The following is an 18,378-nucleotide window of genomic DNA, read 5'->3' as shown; positions in this document are numbered from 1 at the left end:
GAACAAACCAGAGGAGTTGGTTCTTTCTAAGTGAGTTTCTGCTTTACCCACAGAGCCATTTCTCCAGTCCAGCATTTGCTAATTTACAAAACAAAAAGTTTCATTATGACATTTGTATACACATTTTAAAGATATTTTCATCATAATCACTCCCCTATGACTCTCTGCTAGACACTCTTGCTCCTCAAATATAATAACTTAATCCCAAGTCTGTTCTCAACTCACATGCCAGTTTTGCAGAATAAGAAGCTGAATGGCTGAGAAACATTGTACTATGGAGCCAACAGTAAAGCTAGTCCTCATTTCCATACTAAAAATTCATCTTTATTCTTGGGTATTTATTTTATAAACAATATACTTGATATATACAAATAGTGATAGACTGGTCTAACTTCAGCTTTAACAGTGGAGATATTACCTTCAGATTTTTATTTATAAACCAATTTTCTTCAGAATGTCTGATAAAGTTTAAAGTTTTCAGTTAACTAATAGGTAGACAACAGATACTCCATGAGTAACTTAAAAGTGTGTTTTTTTTCTTTTTAGATATTTTGTTAATATATACTACTTTCATAAAAGTATATGAAGCATTTGAATAATATTTACCCCAATGATCTTCTTTTGTCCTTATCATATTTTCCACTGAATTTTAGTTGTTTTCATCTAATAACTTTGGAGGTCTAGATGATGCCCTAGACAGTACACTACATTTGCCTTGATCAGAGCCATGATAAGCAGTTCTTTGGGGCTATGATCATGTGATGTTTGTTAATTTATGTTAAGTACTATGAAGGTTTATACAGCAGAAGTCAACAAGGAATGTATGACTATCTACCTCAGCAGAGGACAGATGAAATACAAAGTCTTGAAGAGACTCTGGACCCACAGCACAGGTTGGATAGTTTTCTTTGCTGTATAAGCCATAGAGTTCCATTGTGGCCCAGGAACTACAGAGAAAAACTATGTAATTTTAGAAACTAAGTCAATAGGTGCATTGTTAATCCATTCCTTCTTTTTATAGATAAGCCAAAATTATGACATTCTCCATTAATCTTCAATTTCCTTCATCTGCCAGAGATTTCCAGAGTTAAGAATTGCTACATGATTCTTTCTGGTCATTGAAATATGTTTCAAACCATATATAAACTCCATGGCGCACAGCAATCCATTTTGCTTGCCCTGCTGCAGTGGTTTTCAGAAGCGTGTGCTAATAATGCAGAACACTACACAATCAATGAATTCTGGAAGAAGTAACACAGGAAGGCAGAAACTCTGGAATGCCTCCTATGGCTGCAGCAAAGTTGGAGTGAATGAGATATAAACTATTATTGAATCCAGCTCCTCAGATATTGATGTCTTGTTTCTGCAGAATAACTTAATCTATCCTGATTAATATACCCAGCAAGTCCAAGGTGCTGCATATATCAAGAGTCTGCTGATCCTTAATGAACTTACCCAATAGATCTGTTAGAGCTTTAGAGTAGACAAGTAAAAACACATCATGACTCACTGAAGCCTCGTTGTTTTTACCATTGATTGGCTAAAACTGAAAACAAACTTTTTTGGAGGTTTTGTTAAATATTTACTGTATTGGCTAATTTTAGAAAGAATAATGTAGGGAGTGGAATAAGCCTCAAGTGAATGTGGATGGTTAAATGAAATCCTGTATAGATATGTATAATTATGTGTTGTTGACATGACCATAGAATATGTGTTCTTGACCTGACCACAGCTATGTCAAGGCCCCTTCATATTACAGACTTTACAAATAGGAAAACATGTGTGGGGCTCAGATCGGTGGCAAAGCCTTTCTCTGATCTGTCTGCATATGTTGACAGTGTATGCAGAAACTGTCAACCCTAACATCTTCATCCTGATGACTGCAACCTTAGACAGCTCCCCTACAAAAGACCTTCTATTGAAATTTGCTAAACTTGCCTTCTTTTCAGCTATACAACAAACTTACCTCCTCCATACAGATGTAAAATAAATGCATTGAGTTCCTTGGCTGTTTTGTATGTTCCTTCTACCAGAAAGAACACAGCCCACCCAATCCCAGCTTTCTTGTTTTTGGATCTGTGTCTGCTAATTCTTCATCCCTTCTTTACTGCAGTCAAGCTTTCAGGACCAAGCTCTGAAGGACTCAACAGATTACTTAATTGGATATGAAGAATTTTTCACTCTTCCTTTTCCAGCTCCCATTCCACTTCTATTGCTATATCCATCTAGAGCTCAGTAATGCCGGCCCTCTCCCATGAATTTACTGTCATTGATTAAAAACCTTTCTTTGTTTCTCAATACTTTTCCTCTAAACTAATTTTAAAATTATTTAATTTGAAGCTATTTTTGGACTTTAGTCACAAATGTGATAGTTTCTTGCAATGTATTGGAAATAGTGAATATTTTTATAATACTTAACTGAAGTACTCAAGAACATGACTTATCATGTAAAATGTTTTCTATTTTTTTCAATTACATGTTATAAATTTTCTTAACAAAATGTAATATACCTATCATCATGGTCAACCCTCACTATTTTAAGTAATTTAGTTGCTTAATGAACAAAGACTAACAATTGTTGTTAGTTTTATTTAGAATCTAGGCTAAATTCTTAATATTGACAACAATGTTCATAATAGTGCAAATATTGCAATCAATCAATTGTATTATAAAAGAAAAATAGAAAAATTACATATTTTTCATTTTAATTTATATCATATACTTAATATTATATATGTTATGGTATGGATCACAGTAGAATGCACATTTGTGTTTCTATGAGGATTTTTCTAGAAAGGTTGACTGAGTAAAGAGGATTACTCTAAATTTGAATTGTACCATATTGTGAGATGGGGTTCAAAAGTAAGTGAAAATAAGAAAGTTGACTTAACAGCAACATTCCTAGCTCTATGATTCCAGATTTTACAAAATGCAACCACCTGCCTCACCTGCCTTTTGACCTGATTTGTGTTTCTCAAACCATTAACTAAATAAATATTCTTCCCTTAGTTTGATTTCTTGAACGTATTTTATCACAGACACAAGAGGAGCAACTTCTACATTGAGGTACTCAAACTGTCTTCTAAATACTTGCCTTTAAAACCATAGGTTAGAAAAGCTATTTTTTCCACTGGATGGTGGTTAATACAGAGACTCACAGTTGGTCAAATTCTAGAAAATATGTGACTGTACAGTACTGGCCTTGACAATGGACATCAATATCATACTTCTTCTGTCCAAGGTTCTGGAAAAATAATGGAAGAAAAGACAGAAAAATGGTAAGAGTAGTGGTTGGGGAGAACTTGTGTGAAGCAATGAGTTTGGGGGTACAGCAGGGTCATTACACCCAGGAACTCACAGCAGCCAATTTACAATCAGCTTTACAGTATATATTGGAGACAGTCTCATGAAACCCACCCTGAGGTTAGTAGATACTGGAAGCTGATAATTTCTAAGTGAAGGAATGTAAGTTTTCTTCAGGGCTGTGATTCCTGTTAGGTTATCCATATACCCCGGTATGTGAGTCTATGTTTATCCACATATTGATAGCACTGCCTTGATTCAGTAGTTTATAAAGGGAGAAATGGAATTTACAAAGAAACATAGTGGAGAGTGTCTGAGAGTAGCTGATAAGGAAGTGAACAGTATATATGATCAAAATACCTTGTATAGATGTATCAAAGTTAAAAAAAACAAAAATAATACATCCATACAAGAATGAGAGAAGAGTAATATCTTAGGGTTTCAATTTTTTTGTAATAAGGCACCATCATGAAAAGCAAGTTGGAGAAGAAACGTTTTATGTCATCTTGCAAATTATAGTCCAAGCAGGAACCTGAAGGCAGAAACTGAAGTATGGGAGATAAAGAAGGCTGGCTTGCTGACTTGCTCTCCATGGTGTGCTCAGTGTGTTCTCTTGTACATTACAAGATCAATTTCCCAAAAGTGGGATCAGTGACAGGGAGCTGACAATTGCAACATGGTGTAATAGACATGGCAGTGTTGTCAATGTGGATAGCTACTATGAACTAGGACTGACCAAAGACACCTAACATCCAAATAAAACTTAGACTCATCATGAGCTTTTAAATTGGAATTAATCAGCATAACTCTTAAGCTCTTATTAATCACCTGTCCTAAGTTCCCCTGGTTTCAAGTTTTCACATGTGTACTGAGCACTTGCACCTGACAGAGATGTTATAAATGTTTGATTAATAAAGGAGTACTTGTCTTAAAAGACAGACATATGGGAGTTGATCCCAAATGTAATAAAGCTTTTTATTCAGGACTCATTGCTCCCTGGTCACTGTAAATTACAGACTTTACTGCAAGTTCTAACACATCTTGACAACATGGCGTCAACTCAGCACCTAACTTAGTAGAAGGTCTAGACTGGGAAGATAGACATGCCATCTTCATTGGAAGGAGCCTAATGCCTTCAACTTATACTACTTTGTGATCACCTGGGAATAAAGAGAAGCTAGAATCTTTAAACACTGCTCAGCTGAAATAAGCATCTGAGTATCATCAGCAGAGTTGCTGAGCAGTGAAAATTAGAAGGATATTGTAATCATCTCAGAATCATTTACAGGGTCTGTCAGTAGTGGAATTTCAGCTGTGCCCCTCCCCAGTAAATTCAATCCAAGACAGAAGAAGCCATAAACACAAAAGGTGACAGTAAATGTTGAGTTGGAACATTTTAATTTAGGATAAGTACACATATTGTCTATTAGGGGTCATTATTGGCTGGTAACTTCTTTGATCATTCGTTGTCATCTTTCTGGCAGCTAATGGAGATGTAGTCTGTGGAGGCAGAGCACCAAGTTTGTAAAGAGCTATGGCATGAAGCAGGCTCAAAAATTTCAGAATTTTGTAAGATTCTTTATAGATCCACTCCAAGATCAACTTGCTTAGTGCCTGAGTTCCTTCAGGTCAAAGGAAATCACCTAGGATGTTTGATTATCTTGCATGACTGACAGTTAATGGCAGTCTTTATTTTCCTACTTATTTTACAGGTTAGCAGTTTCTTTTTGATACCAGGGCATAGAATTACTGATTTTTTTCAAGATAGTATTGGGAAGACACAGAAAAAATCATTTAACATATTTCTAGGGGCGGTATTAGAAAGCCATCATTTTTCAAGTGAGCTTGTTATCCTTACTCTTCAGTTCATTGTCTGTTCAGTTCATTTGCTTTGGAAAATCTTTATGAACACAAGTATTAAGTCTTCTATTTCCTAGGAGGTATTTAGGATCTTGAGTTCCATGATGAGCAATGGTTGCACAGCTACTTATTTTCACTATGTAGGAGAAATATAAAAGCTCGCAGCTCTACAAATACAACATGATAGTCATAAGCTCTATGATGGAAGAACAAATCGTTGGCCACTAAGCCCTAGGTAAGAATGGGGATGTGGAAATAAATTTTTATACAGTTACTTGGATACAACTGAACTGATGAGGTTACATCAGCTTGGAAACATTTACTGTAGTCATTGGGATCCTTTGCAGTTTAAAAACACTTTTATTACAGTACCACATAGTAGTTAGAGTTGATGAGTATAACCCTGGTGTTTAAGTCTATCCAGGATCTTATCCTCAGATGTCTGGTATACTGTGAGGAAAGATTGTTGCAGATATATGCACAGTATTCTCCCTCACATTATTCATCCTTCATCATGCTTCCCTTTCTGTGCCTGAGTTACTTGCAGTCAACCATGTCCTGAAAATTCTAAATTCAAACATCTAGAAAGAAGCACACCATAGTTTCAAATTGTGCACTTGCACTGAGAAGCATGATGAAATCTCATGCTGACCTGGACCTTCCTCCTCAGAAAGCAAGCTACTCTTTCTGTGCTATTTGTGCCATTAAGCACTTAGTAACTGTCTTGGTTACAGGATCAACTATCAGTGTGTCAGAGTGCCATGTCTCCATATTTAATAATGGTCCTAGAGTTCAAGAGTAGTCACGCAAGCAATTCCTCTACTGAAGTGAAGTAATGAAGGATTTTAAAGTAAAAAGGCAAGAAGTCATGAATTAATCTCAAAGGAAACCAATGTCATAGGACTACCAGCTAGCAATCTAGTGTTCAAAAACAAGCACATAAAAAATATTTTATATTTAAGACATGATAGGGCAGGGAGGACTATATAAATTGATATTATTTTGAGGAAAATTATATGTTGTGTATTTTGTCTACCCTTTTAAACTTCGTAATGTTTTTATAGAATATATTCTATAAAATAAAATATATTTTCACAGAAAATTATGTATATTGTATTCAAACATATTTATTTATTTTGGGAGATGATGATAATTTTATTCTTTTTTTGACTTTCCTCCCTCCAAGCGCTCCCATACAACCTTTCTTGCTTTTTTATAAAATTCATGACTTTTTTCATTAATTGTTGTTAAAACATATATTTTTATATGTCTGTATAAAGTCTGCCAACATGACCACTTAAACATAAGCTTAACAAGCGTAACAGCGTATCTGGTTTTATGTGGAGGTCCTTTATCCACTTAGACTTGAGCTTTGTACAAGGGGATAAGAATGGATCAATTTTCATTCTTCTACATGTTGTCCTCCAGTTGAACCAGCACAATTTGTTGAAAATGCTGTCCTTTTTCCACTGGACAGTTTTAGCTCCTTTGTCAAAGATCAAGTGACCATAGGAGTGTGGGTTCATTTCTGGGTCTTCAATTCTATTCCATTGATCTTCCTGCCTGTCTCTGTACCAATACCAGGTAGTTTTTATCACTATTGCTCTGTAGTACAGCTTGAGGTCAGGGATGGTGATTCCTCCCGAAGTTCTTTTATTGTTGAGAATAGTTTTCGCTATCCTGGGTTTTTTGTTATTCCATATGAATTTGAGAATTTCCTTTTCTAACTCTGTGAAGAATTGAGTTGGGATTTTAATGGGGATTGCATTGAATCTGTAGATTGCTTTTGGCAAGATGGCCATTTTTATTATATTAATCCTGCCAATCCATGAGCATGGGAGATCTTTCCATCTTCTGAGATCTTCTTCAATTTCTTTCTTCAGAGACTTGAAGTTCTTGTCATAGAGGTCCTTCACTTGCTTGGTTAGATTCACACCAAGGTATTTTATATTATTTGCAACTATTGTGAAGGGTGTCATTTCCCTAATTTCTTTTTCAGTCTGTTTATCTTTCATGTAGAGGAAGGCTACTGATTTGTTTGGGTTGATTTTATAACCAGCCACTTTGCTGAAGTTGTTTATCAGGTTTAGGAGTTCTCTGGTGGAAGTTTGGGGGTCACTTAAGTATACTAAAACCAGATACACTGAAACTAATAGAAGAGAAGGTGGGGAAAAGCCTCAAATACTTGGGCACAGGGGAAAAGTTCCTGAACAGAACTCCAATGGCATATGCTCTAAGATCGAGAATTGACAAATGGGACTTCATAGAATTGCAAAGTTTCTGTAAGGCAAAGGACACTGTCAATAGGACAAAACGGCAACCAACAAATTGGGAAAAGATCTTTACCAATCCTTCATCTGATAGAGGGCTAATATCCAATATATACAAAGAACTCAAGAAATTAGACTCCAGACAACCAAATTACCCTATTAAAAAATGGGGCATAGAGCTTAACAAAGAATTTTCAACAGAAGAAACTCGAATGGCCGAGAAGCACCTAAAGAAATGCTCGGCATCCTTAGTCGTCAGGGAAATGCAAATCAAAACAACCCTGAGATTCCATCTCACACCAGTCAGAATGGCTAAGATTAAAAACTCAGGTGATAGTAGATGCTGACGAGGGTGTGGAGAAAGAGGAACACTCCTCCATTGTTGGTGGGACTGCAAGAGGGTGCAACCACTTTGGAAATCAGTCTGGTGGTTCCTCAGAAAATTGGACATAGCATTACCTGAGGATCCAGCTATACCACTCCTAGGCATATACCCAGAAGATGCTCGAACATATAATAAGGACATATGCTCAACTATGTTCATAGCAGCCTTATTTATAATAGCCAGGAGCTGGAAAGAACCCAGATGTCCTTCAACTGAGGAATGGATTCAAAAAAATGTGGTATATTTACACAATGGAGTATTACTCAGCTATTAAAAACAATGAATTCGAGAGGTTCCTAGGTAAATGGATGGAACTAGAAATTATCATCCTGAGTGAGGTAAGCCAATCACAAAAGAACACACATGGTATTCACTCACTGATTATTGGATATTAGCCCAGAACCTTGAAATGCCCAAGATGCATGTCACAGGCCACATGAAGTCCATAAAGAAGGAAGACCAAGTGGGGGTGATTCGGTCCTTCTTAGAAGGAGCAACAAAATACTCAAGGGAACAAATATGGAGACAAAGCGAGGGACAAAAACTGAAGGAGGGGCCGTCTGAAGACCTTTCCACCTGAGTATCCATCCCATGTGCAGTCACCAAAGGTAGATGCTGATGTGGAAGTCAGGAAGTGCATGCTGATAAGAGCCTGATATGGATGTCTCCTCAGAGGTCTTCAAGAGTCTGACATATTCAGAGGCAGATGCTCACAACTAGCCATTGAACTGATCATGGGGTTCTCAATAGAGGAGTTAGAGTGAAGACTGAAGGAGCTGAAAGGATTTGCTGCACCATGAGGAGAACAATAATACCAACCAACCACAGCTCCCAGGGTCTAAACCACCAGCCTGGGAGCACTTGGGGGGGGGGATCCAGGGCTTCAACTGAATATGTAAGAGTGGAGGGCCCTGCTGGGCATAGGTGGAAGAAGAGAACCTTGACCTCATGAAGGCTGGATGCCCCAGGGGGTGGGAATTTTGAGGGTGGGGAGGTGGGAGTGGGGGGGAGTAGATAGAGGTTACATCCACAGAGAAGAAGGAGGAGGGGTGAAGGGATTGGGGGTTCCGGGGTTGGTGGGGGATGAGGTAAGGGGACAACATAGGAAATGTAAATAAAACATCCAATAAAAAAAAAAAACAAGCGTAACAGCAATAACCATGGTGATATGGATGTGTCAAGGCTTCTGATGCCTCAATTCTACACAAGAATTACAGGCAACCAAGGAATGCTTAGGAAAGTGGAGGTAGTGTTTTCCAGGAAAAGCAGGCCAACTGACTATCCAATGCCAACTGATCAGCCCTGGACCTATAAGCATATAAGCAAGCACATTATACAGACTGAGCTGGGTGTGCATATCTGTTAAATGTTTGTAAAGTAGATTTACAAACACGTACTACTAACCACCATGATAGTCTTATCATAACTGTATTACCATAATTTTAGAACATCTTATTATTCTCCAAAGGAATCTGTCAGTCACACTATTTTGTGCTCCTTCAGGTACCTCTTCTCTCCTGAGCCACCATTTCCCTATTGATCACTGTAGCTTTGCTTCTTCTGGGAAGACTAGATAAACATGATTCCTTATCATTGGCTTCTTCCATGTAGTAGCACATTTCTGACATGCACTTATGTTGTCACATGGATCATTTCATTATTTTTATTGTCTTTATTCTCAAATATTATTCTGTTGTAAGGCAGCATTGCATTTGTTTGTATGCTACTCAAATGAAGGACGTTTGGGGCATTCCCACATCCTGTGAACATTTTCATGAAAAGTGTTGTCATTTCTCTTAGGTATGTGCCTAATAGATTTGACAGGTCATGTGATAATTCTAAGGCTAATATTTAAGGAAGCAAAAATTTATTGTAATTTTAATACAGAAAGTGCAATAGTTGTTTTTTAAAAGTTTATTGAAATACACATAGAGTGGAGTCACATTGTATTAAGAGTTAGAGTTAAGTTAAAACTTGTTTTTCAAAGAATAAATAAGACCTGGTTCTAGCCACAGGAAACTTGTGATCTAGAAGAGGAAATACACAATGGCACTGCATGGGGTTTGCAATCAGAAGAAGGGTGGCAGAGAGGACCAGTGTAGGAAGGTCAAGAAAAGCCTACTGAAGAAATTGAACATTGTCAACAGGAACTTGGGTCAGAGTAAGGAGGAAAGAACTCACAGAAGAGCGGGTTATCTTACACCAAAAGCATGAACTAAGAAGTTCAGCAGGTTCAGAGGAAATCAAGTAACAAAACACAACTCTGAGATCTTGGAAGGTGGTGACAGCAGGTGTCAAAATAACCTCTGACCCTTGAAGAAAGCTTCAAGGGAACCACTATTCATTTATTTTCTCTGATTCATCAATGGAGTAAGAACAGAAAACAACAAGGAAAGGCTTAGAAGACAGAAATGGTATTGGCAAAGTTTATCAAAGGCAAAGCATTAAAAGAAAAAATGGAATTCTTAATGTTAAGCTAAAACTATACCATATTGCCATATTGCATCTTTACTACTTGGTTAGAAAGTTCTAAATGTCTATGGTGGAAACAAATAATTGTGTATATTTGTGTGTGTGTATGTGTGTGTGTGTGTGTGTGTGATATTCACATCCCTGAGCATACATACAGAGGCAAATGGAAGACATTTCATGGCATTCTCTATCACTTTCTTTCTTATTCTCACAGGAGCATCTCTCACTGAACCTGGACTTGGATTGGTGGCCAGCAAGTCACAGGGATCCTCCTGTCTTTTCCATCCCACAGATATTGAGGTATGGGCCTACTGTCAACATGCCAAACTTTTTCCATTGGTCTAGATTTAGCTCAGGTCCTCAGGCTTACATATCAAGTGTTCTTACCCACTAAGGCACATACCTTGGTAAGAAATTTAAAGCTATTAAAGATAAACAAACAAAAAACATCATTTTAAAGCAAACAAGAAGTTCTAATAGTTTTTAAAAGATATCTATCCATATTCATTTTTATATTATACCTATTTATCTACTTAAAATTTTAAACATAGTATCATTTATGTAATTTTTATTCCAGACCGCTCTTCAAATATCTTGATATCAGAAATTATTTGTTTTCATGGATAACTCCTCACTAATCTTTTTTCCAACTGGTTTTACTAAAGTGATATGATCTATTGCAGAGCTTTATGTATCTTCCAGAAAATTCTCTATATCTCTGCATCAAGACAGTGGAGGCAAAAAGGACAATATATACTCACTTTGAATAACTCAAAAATTCTAAAATTGAGTCTGAGGACATGGCTTAGAGGGTAAAATGCTTGCTGAATAACTGTGAGGTTCTGAATTTCAATCTCCAGTACCCAAATAGAACCCAAAATGGCAGTGTATATCTGGACTTCCAGTATTCTTACGGTGAGGTGCGCGGTGGAGACATGAAGAGCTTCAGAATATCTTAGATAAGCTAGTCCGGCTTGTGCAGAGTTGAACACTACAGTGTCAGCCTCATACAGGGTAAAAAGTGAGGGTTGAAGCTCGAGTTTGTCTCTGACCTCTGCACTTAGAACCACATGAAGAAACATGAACACTGTATGTACACACACATGTATACACATGCACACACAAAAACTAGAAAAAATCAAACAGAATATTACAAAAAGAAAAACAATACAGAACTAACAGCATTCTCAAGGCCTGAAGTGTTGATAGAATCAACACAAATACCGGAAGTAGGAACAAGAACTTACCATAACATTTCAAGTGTTCCTCAAAGAGATTCAAATATCTAGTAAAAATTTACAGACTGATTTTCAACTCTCATTAAAAACAGACTAGAAAAAATTTAGCTCTCATTCTTCTATATATCTAATTAGGAAAATACAACTTGTTCATTTTTTAACCTAAGAAGGCATAGCTAAAAAATACATGTATTTTCAGTGTTCTTAGCATGGTAGTAGTCATGACTGTCTAAAACGCAATGTGCCCATGTGTGGTATATGTCATCAAATGTTTATGGGCATTGTTGTAATCCAACAACATGTCCAACAACTGAGACAGAGTTCTGATACTACAGATACTCTAGCATGCATTTTCATTATTATAAAATATTAAAAATAATTTTAAATTAGTAAAAATAATAATTTAAATTTATGTAGTTTTATGAATGTATAACTGCATAATTTTTCATTAATTATGACATTCAAAAGAGCATTTTATGACCTGAACTAATTCATATTATGCATTATAAAATTTTAGAATATATGTATACTTATAAACCATAATATCATCCTACTTTAACACTATAAACAAAAGAATTAAAGAAAATATTGCTGATGTTAATATTGATTTCTACCAGGTATGAGATGGTTAATAGATTCTTGTTTTCTCTCTTTCTCTTTTTTCTTTTTTACTTAAGTCTTGATTTTATCCTGAAGGCTGCCTTGGAAAACTATGAAGAAATAGTCACAGAAGAGGGCATCAACAACACATCAGTGGCTCCTCTTTCAGTGTTTAGTGGATACTAATTTAAGTGTGAGGATCATATTTCTGTACTAAGCCCTGGTCAATGAAGTTCATCTTCATAATACAAAGTAGACAATCACTGAGGAATGAACTCATCCCTATAGCTTCAATTGACTGAATCTCTCCTTCTATGAATTATAGGTAAATTCTATGAGGTTGGAGATGTCACTGTAACTTGTTCTGATACATTTATTTTTTCTTTCTGCTCCAAAGTAATTGTGTGACTAGAGAATATAAGTGTCACATATTTTCCATGATTTTAATTTTATGCATCTAAAGAGCATTTTTGAGACATATTAAGATATTGAAAGGCCCAAATCATAAAGAAGAAATGATACTGCAGTACTGAATAGCTCTTGCATTCAGACACAGTAGTAATAACTTTTCATATTCAGTGTTCTTTGAGATTAAGGTCCTGTTAGCAAACTAAATATCCATATAGAACCAGGTGCTTTTCATGTGAGATGCTAGTCAATGTTCATCACAACGTTCATTAGTGACTTCAAAGCTAGAGACTCAACATGACTTCTGTGGCTAAGGGACAGTCATTTCTCAGAAATTACTTCCTCACCTAAAAAAGACCAAAGGAGCTGGCTCTGTAGTTCAACTTCAAACTGAAATCTGGGATTCTGTCAAAAGTTGGATGAGTTGGAGTTTGGAATGGGAGCTAGGAGAAGAAGGTTAATGACCTATTAAAAAAATCTACCCTAGTAAGTAGGCTGTCACTGATGGGACTCCTGGTAAGTAAACCACTGTGCCCTCTAAGTCAGTGTGTTCTGAGTTGATGAACTGGAGGAAAACTTGTTGATAATCAGTCTCAAAGCCTGAAGATGGAATACAGTATGTGTTTTGAGAAATGTCTAGAAGTATATTTTATCATTTGACTTGTCCTAAATAATGTAAACAGAGTATATGTCATGCTTTGCAGACCAGTTTTTTTTAAATGGAAGAATATAGTAAAATATTTTTAATTTATTAGTTTTAATAAATTAAACTAATTTATTAAATGTAATATATCCTAGTAACCATCATTACAATATCTACCCAATAATCACATTTATTATGATAAATTTTCACTTTATTTTTTCTCAGTCTGCCATTGAACTCTGATATGTGTTCTGACATTTAGGAAATATCTCACAGTGAACTCCCTTTGAAATTGGGGTTCAGAAATGCCTGCAAACCTAGTATAGTTTCCAGTGTTTGGGATGTGCAAAAAGCCTCAGTGGATGACATATTTTGTCATCAAAATTATTAGTCGATAAAGCTCAAAGTTTGTGTTACCTTATTAATATCCTACACAAAAATGAGACAACTAGAGTGTATCAGCATCCTAGAGTTTCTGTATTGAGCACATACTCTGGTTATTTATCAGCAGAAATATATGGTTGCCTCTTTTTGGAGGTAGTACATCTGAGTTCCAGGTATCATCAGAGAAACAAGAACTATACCAGCACAAAGGTTCATTTCTACCTTTTGGTTGTTCCTAATCCTGGCTTTTGGCACACTCCAGTTGTCATGTAGTTATTTTGCTGTAAATATATCTGCCCCAATTCTCCCTTTATGAGATGATGAATGACATATTGGATTCCATGAATGCCCATGACATTCCAGTGTGACTAATATTAACTCATTATATACACTTTTTCCAAAGCTATTTTAAATAAGGAGCATATTGGGGCTACTGTGGGGATTTAAGAGGGACATATTTAATTTACTGCCCCAAACAGGAAGAAGTAACTGTCAATCACACTGCTTTTTCCCTTTAACTGTACATGGTATGTTTATGTATTTGTATGTCCATTTGTGCCTACATATATGAATATTCCTCATTTTCCTGGAGGCCCATTCAAGCACATAGCAGATACTCACTAAATGTTTGTTGAAATAAAAGAACAAGGGAAATAGATTTATGTACAACTAGGAAGCAAACATGTGGGTGGTATTACTCCTATTTCCTTGGTGAGTTGTATACCTTTTAGCTTTTTTTCTGCTTTGGCTGGACTCCCTGGCTTTCAGGGCTTCACAGAATTTATTAAAATTTCCATCTGGTTGGAAACTTGGCTGAGCTTCTTGGTCTTGAGACTTTAATTGATGATATGCTTATTGGAATGTGGAATAGGAGTTTTTTGTCTTTATAATGTCTTTTAATGCCTGTATAATTTACATAGTTTAATTCCTCAGCAGGCTTTCACTGACTTGATATTGGTTTTTATAGAAATTAAATCTAGTTATTCTAAGGACAAGAACATAGAGGTAAAAGTAGAAGTCAGGGGTTGTGGAATAACTGTGTTGTGTCCTGGGTGTTCAATTGTCTTGCAGGAAATACACCTCTGTAAGTCCTCATAAAGGAAGCTTTGTCCTGCTACAGGTTGACCTAAAGACATCCACAATGTAGCCTTCCAGTGCTCCCTTTTGGTAGAGGTTCCTCGCTACCCTCGAGCCCACAACTACCAGTTCACATTCTCTTAACACCTTATTGGTTAGATTTTATTTCAGTTTCTGGAGTGATTGACACATATTCATGGCCTTAAATATTTTAGTGGATGATTGTGAATTAAAGGAAAAATGTATAATAACTTCATGCATTTAGCAAATTAACATTTCCTGAGTACCCAGTGCCAGGAAAAACATTGAAAATATGTGAGATTATGAGGTTTTCATTAAAGAATCTATAATCTAACTGTGAAATCAATATATGCATAGATGATTCATACTGAATAGAATTGAGGTCAATAGTAGAGTCAGGATAGTGAATTTTGTGGACAGACAGAAAATATTTTCACTATCAACATAATATGAGTTGATGGGAATTCGAAGCTAGTTCTGAATGAATTTTGTGTAGCTTGGACTCACTGATATTGGTCAGATTAGTAAAGATGTTGACATTAAATAGAGATAGTATCACAGAATTTATGTGACTTTTCTTGACTCTAATGACATGTCACAAGAAAGGCATTTTAAAACATTGTAGTGATGTCACAGAAGCATCCAGACCTATAGTGTAAATGAACTGCCATGGTGACAATTCTAGAAGTTCCTCCTACTTTTCTTCTTTCTTCATCATGACAATGGTTATTGATATGTGCATATTGTATGCAGACTTTCAAAATAAAAACATGTAATTTCTCCATGTCACCTTTATAACAACATGTGATGTTAATTTTAACTATATCCATTATATAGGTTAGAAGATTGAGGCTTAGAAGAATCGATTCTTTTCTTTTTTTTTTTTTTTTTGGTTGTTCATAGCCCATGTTTATTTACTTTGGTCTCTTTTCTTTATTTTTTAAACATATTAAATTTTTAATCATATAAAATTCTGTTTAGTTTTTCACTCTTTACTGTTTTTTTATTTGATATTTATTTATTTACATTTTAGATCCAATCTCCCTTCCCCATTTCCCCACCATTAATCCCCTATCTCACCCACTCCTCCTCCTTCTTTTGCCTTTATACTGTTTAAATTACATGCAAGTATTAAGGTCAATTCTAGGTTGAGGAACTAGCAATACAATAGAAGCAAATAGCCAAGGAACAAGCAAGAGAATAAACACAGATAGTCAAAGAACACACATGACAATAAACAGAGTCCTGTGATCAGTCCTGTAATCACTATTTCTAAGGACTTTTCAGGCTGACTAAAATATCAGCCTACTTCTCTGTTCTAGCCTAAAGTCATTTCCATGCCTGAAGCCTACTTCTTTAATCTAGCTTAAGATTTAGATATCTGCCTATAATTAATTCTTTGTTTTAGCCTAAGATTTAGATTTCTGCCTAAAATTTCTTCTTTGTTCTAGCCTAGGATTTAGATTTCTACCTGAAATTACTTCTTTTTCCCAGTCTAATGTCAGATTCCTGCCTGTAGTCCATTTCCTTGTTCTTGGTCTATGTCAGATTCCTTCCAAGCAGCCCATTTCCTTGTCCTTGGCCAATGTTGGATTCCTGCCAGGCAGTCCCCAAAGCTCTCCACATCTCCTTTTTATTGCATAAACTAGACTGAGCCTATCTTAGGTTGTTCTGACAAGAAAGCCTTCCTTAACTGTCATGGAATATGCATTATCATAAGCAATGCACTTCTGTCTTTGGTTGGTAAGGCTCTGTGCATAATCTTACCTGTCCTTGGCTTGCAAGCCTGTTAAATTAATAGCTCTGTCCATTTTCAGTTTCAAGTCATATACTTTGTCTGCCAACCTGTTGATGTAGTTAGAGACAAGCTTTAGCATGATGGGCAGGAATAAAAGTATTCCAAGGACAAAAGGAGCTAGCCTGATCAAGCTATATATGCTATTCCTGAAGTTTGACCAAATGGAAATACTGACCTCAAGTTATGGATAATTTTATCAGCATTATCTGCAGCATCAAAGCTCAACAGAATAGCATTCTTTAAATTCTTAAACTCACTATGCAAAGTTAAAACACCCAGAGAGGTGTTAGAATTATGCCAAATACCCTACAGGTATCTTTAAACTTTTTTCTAATTATAATGACTATCATTGTAAATTTTAGAAATAACACTACTCCAATGATATTCATCAAGACACTTGAGATGGCTCTTAACTTTTGACCTCTGAACCTCCTTCAGGTAGTTTGAATAGGATATAAAGCATCAATACATTGTTCCAGACACCTATATAAATCCTTTTGTATACTTAATACATTAGTAGCATTTTTTTTTGCTAGATATTTAACAAAAATAGCTGTCTTAACTACTTGTGTCAATGCTATTGCAGAAGCAGTGGTGCTAGCAATTAATGAAATTAAAGTTGCTATACTAGCAATAATCAAGCTTGCTACCCCTTGCTTCTGTTTAAAGCCTAACTCACTTCACTTTCAAGTTTTTTTTTTTTTTTTTTTTTTAGAGAATCAAGGTTTTCTAATACTCAAGGCAGTAAGACAAAAGCTGGTTGATAGACCCCTATAACAGACATGCCAGATTTAAACACACTAACACAATTAGAAAGTATACAGTCAATGCAACCTACAGTAAATACTGTAGAAGAGCCAAAACCAATTTTAACTTGGCAATTATAAGAGCCTTAAAACATGCACTAACCCTTGTTTGAAATCCAGATCCCGTCCCAACTTTATCTCTTGCCATCATAACATCATAGAGAACTGCAGCTAACTTCCAAATATGTCTCTGAACCAGCCTTCCAAATGAAGACTGTTATTTCCAATATTGGATTGATTTCTAGACCAGTACATGATTGAGTCCTAATAACTGGTCACCTTTAAGAAAAATACAAGAGACATTGTAATTTCTCTTTTCGATTCTCTGTTCCACAAGATCTAAAAACTTGAGGCAAGGCAGCTTGTCCCATCTGGGATATAGGCAAGCAAAGGTGGGTTAGGAACATATGTCCAGTACAGCTTCCCAGTCACCCTTGTCAGGGCACTCAGCAAGCTCACAGGTCAGCATCATTCTTTGTCTCAGCAACAGCACGTCTCACCAATCACTCTGGCAGTCACCATGTTCCTATAGCATCCTGCAGAAAAAACACAAACATGCCCTCTTCCCCATATTAGAGACCTGGTTGGGATCATGCCATATGCCTGTGAATCCTTTTTTTTCACCTAGTCATGAGTATGCCTTGAAGGGTGCCATAGACACTTAGCAGGAAGTTTCTTGGCATCCAAATTCATTTTAATTTAAATAATAAGTAGAAGAATCTTTAATTGAACTAAGTTCATTGGATATTTTACAGTGAATGTTGGCTGTTATTCTTTCCTTTGAAAATGATGAGTAAAAGTGTAGCTGATATAAGTAGAATAGACGATATGCTGGATGATTATTTAGTGAGTACATGGGTAAACGTGATGTCAGGAAGGACTCAGAATCTGGATGATGACATCACTGAGACGATGTTTCATATGTCACTTTTCACATGATGTTATGATTTTTTTTTTTTTTTTACATTTAGTAATGTCTTCTTCTCCTATCAAGTCTCAGGGAAAATCCCCATATCCTTTTGATCTTACCAATAAAGGAAACAAGAATCTTTCCTAATTTATTTGAATGCTAGATTCCATTCTAATTGGCTCATCTAAGGTCAGATAACTAGG

Source organism: Grammomys surdaster, unplaced genomic scaffold (genome assembly GCF_004785775.1).
Source record: "Grammomys surdaster isolate TR1022 unplaced genomic scaffold, NIH_TR_1.0 125692, whole genome shotgun sequence".
Lineage (NCBI taxonomy): Eukaryota > Metazoa > Chordata > Mammalia > Rodentia > Muridae > Grammomys > Grammomys surdaster.
This window is presented reverse-complemented; position numbering follows the sequence as displayed.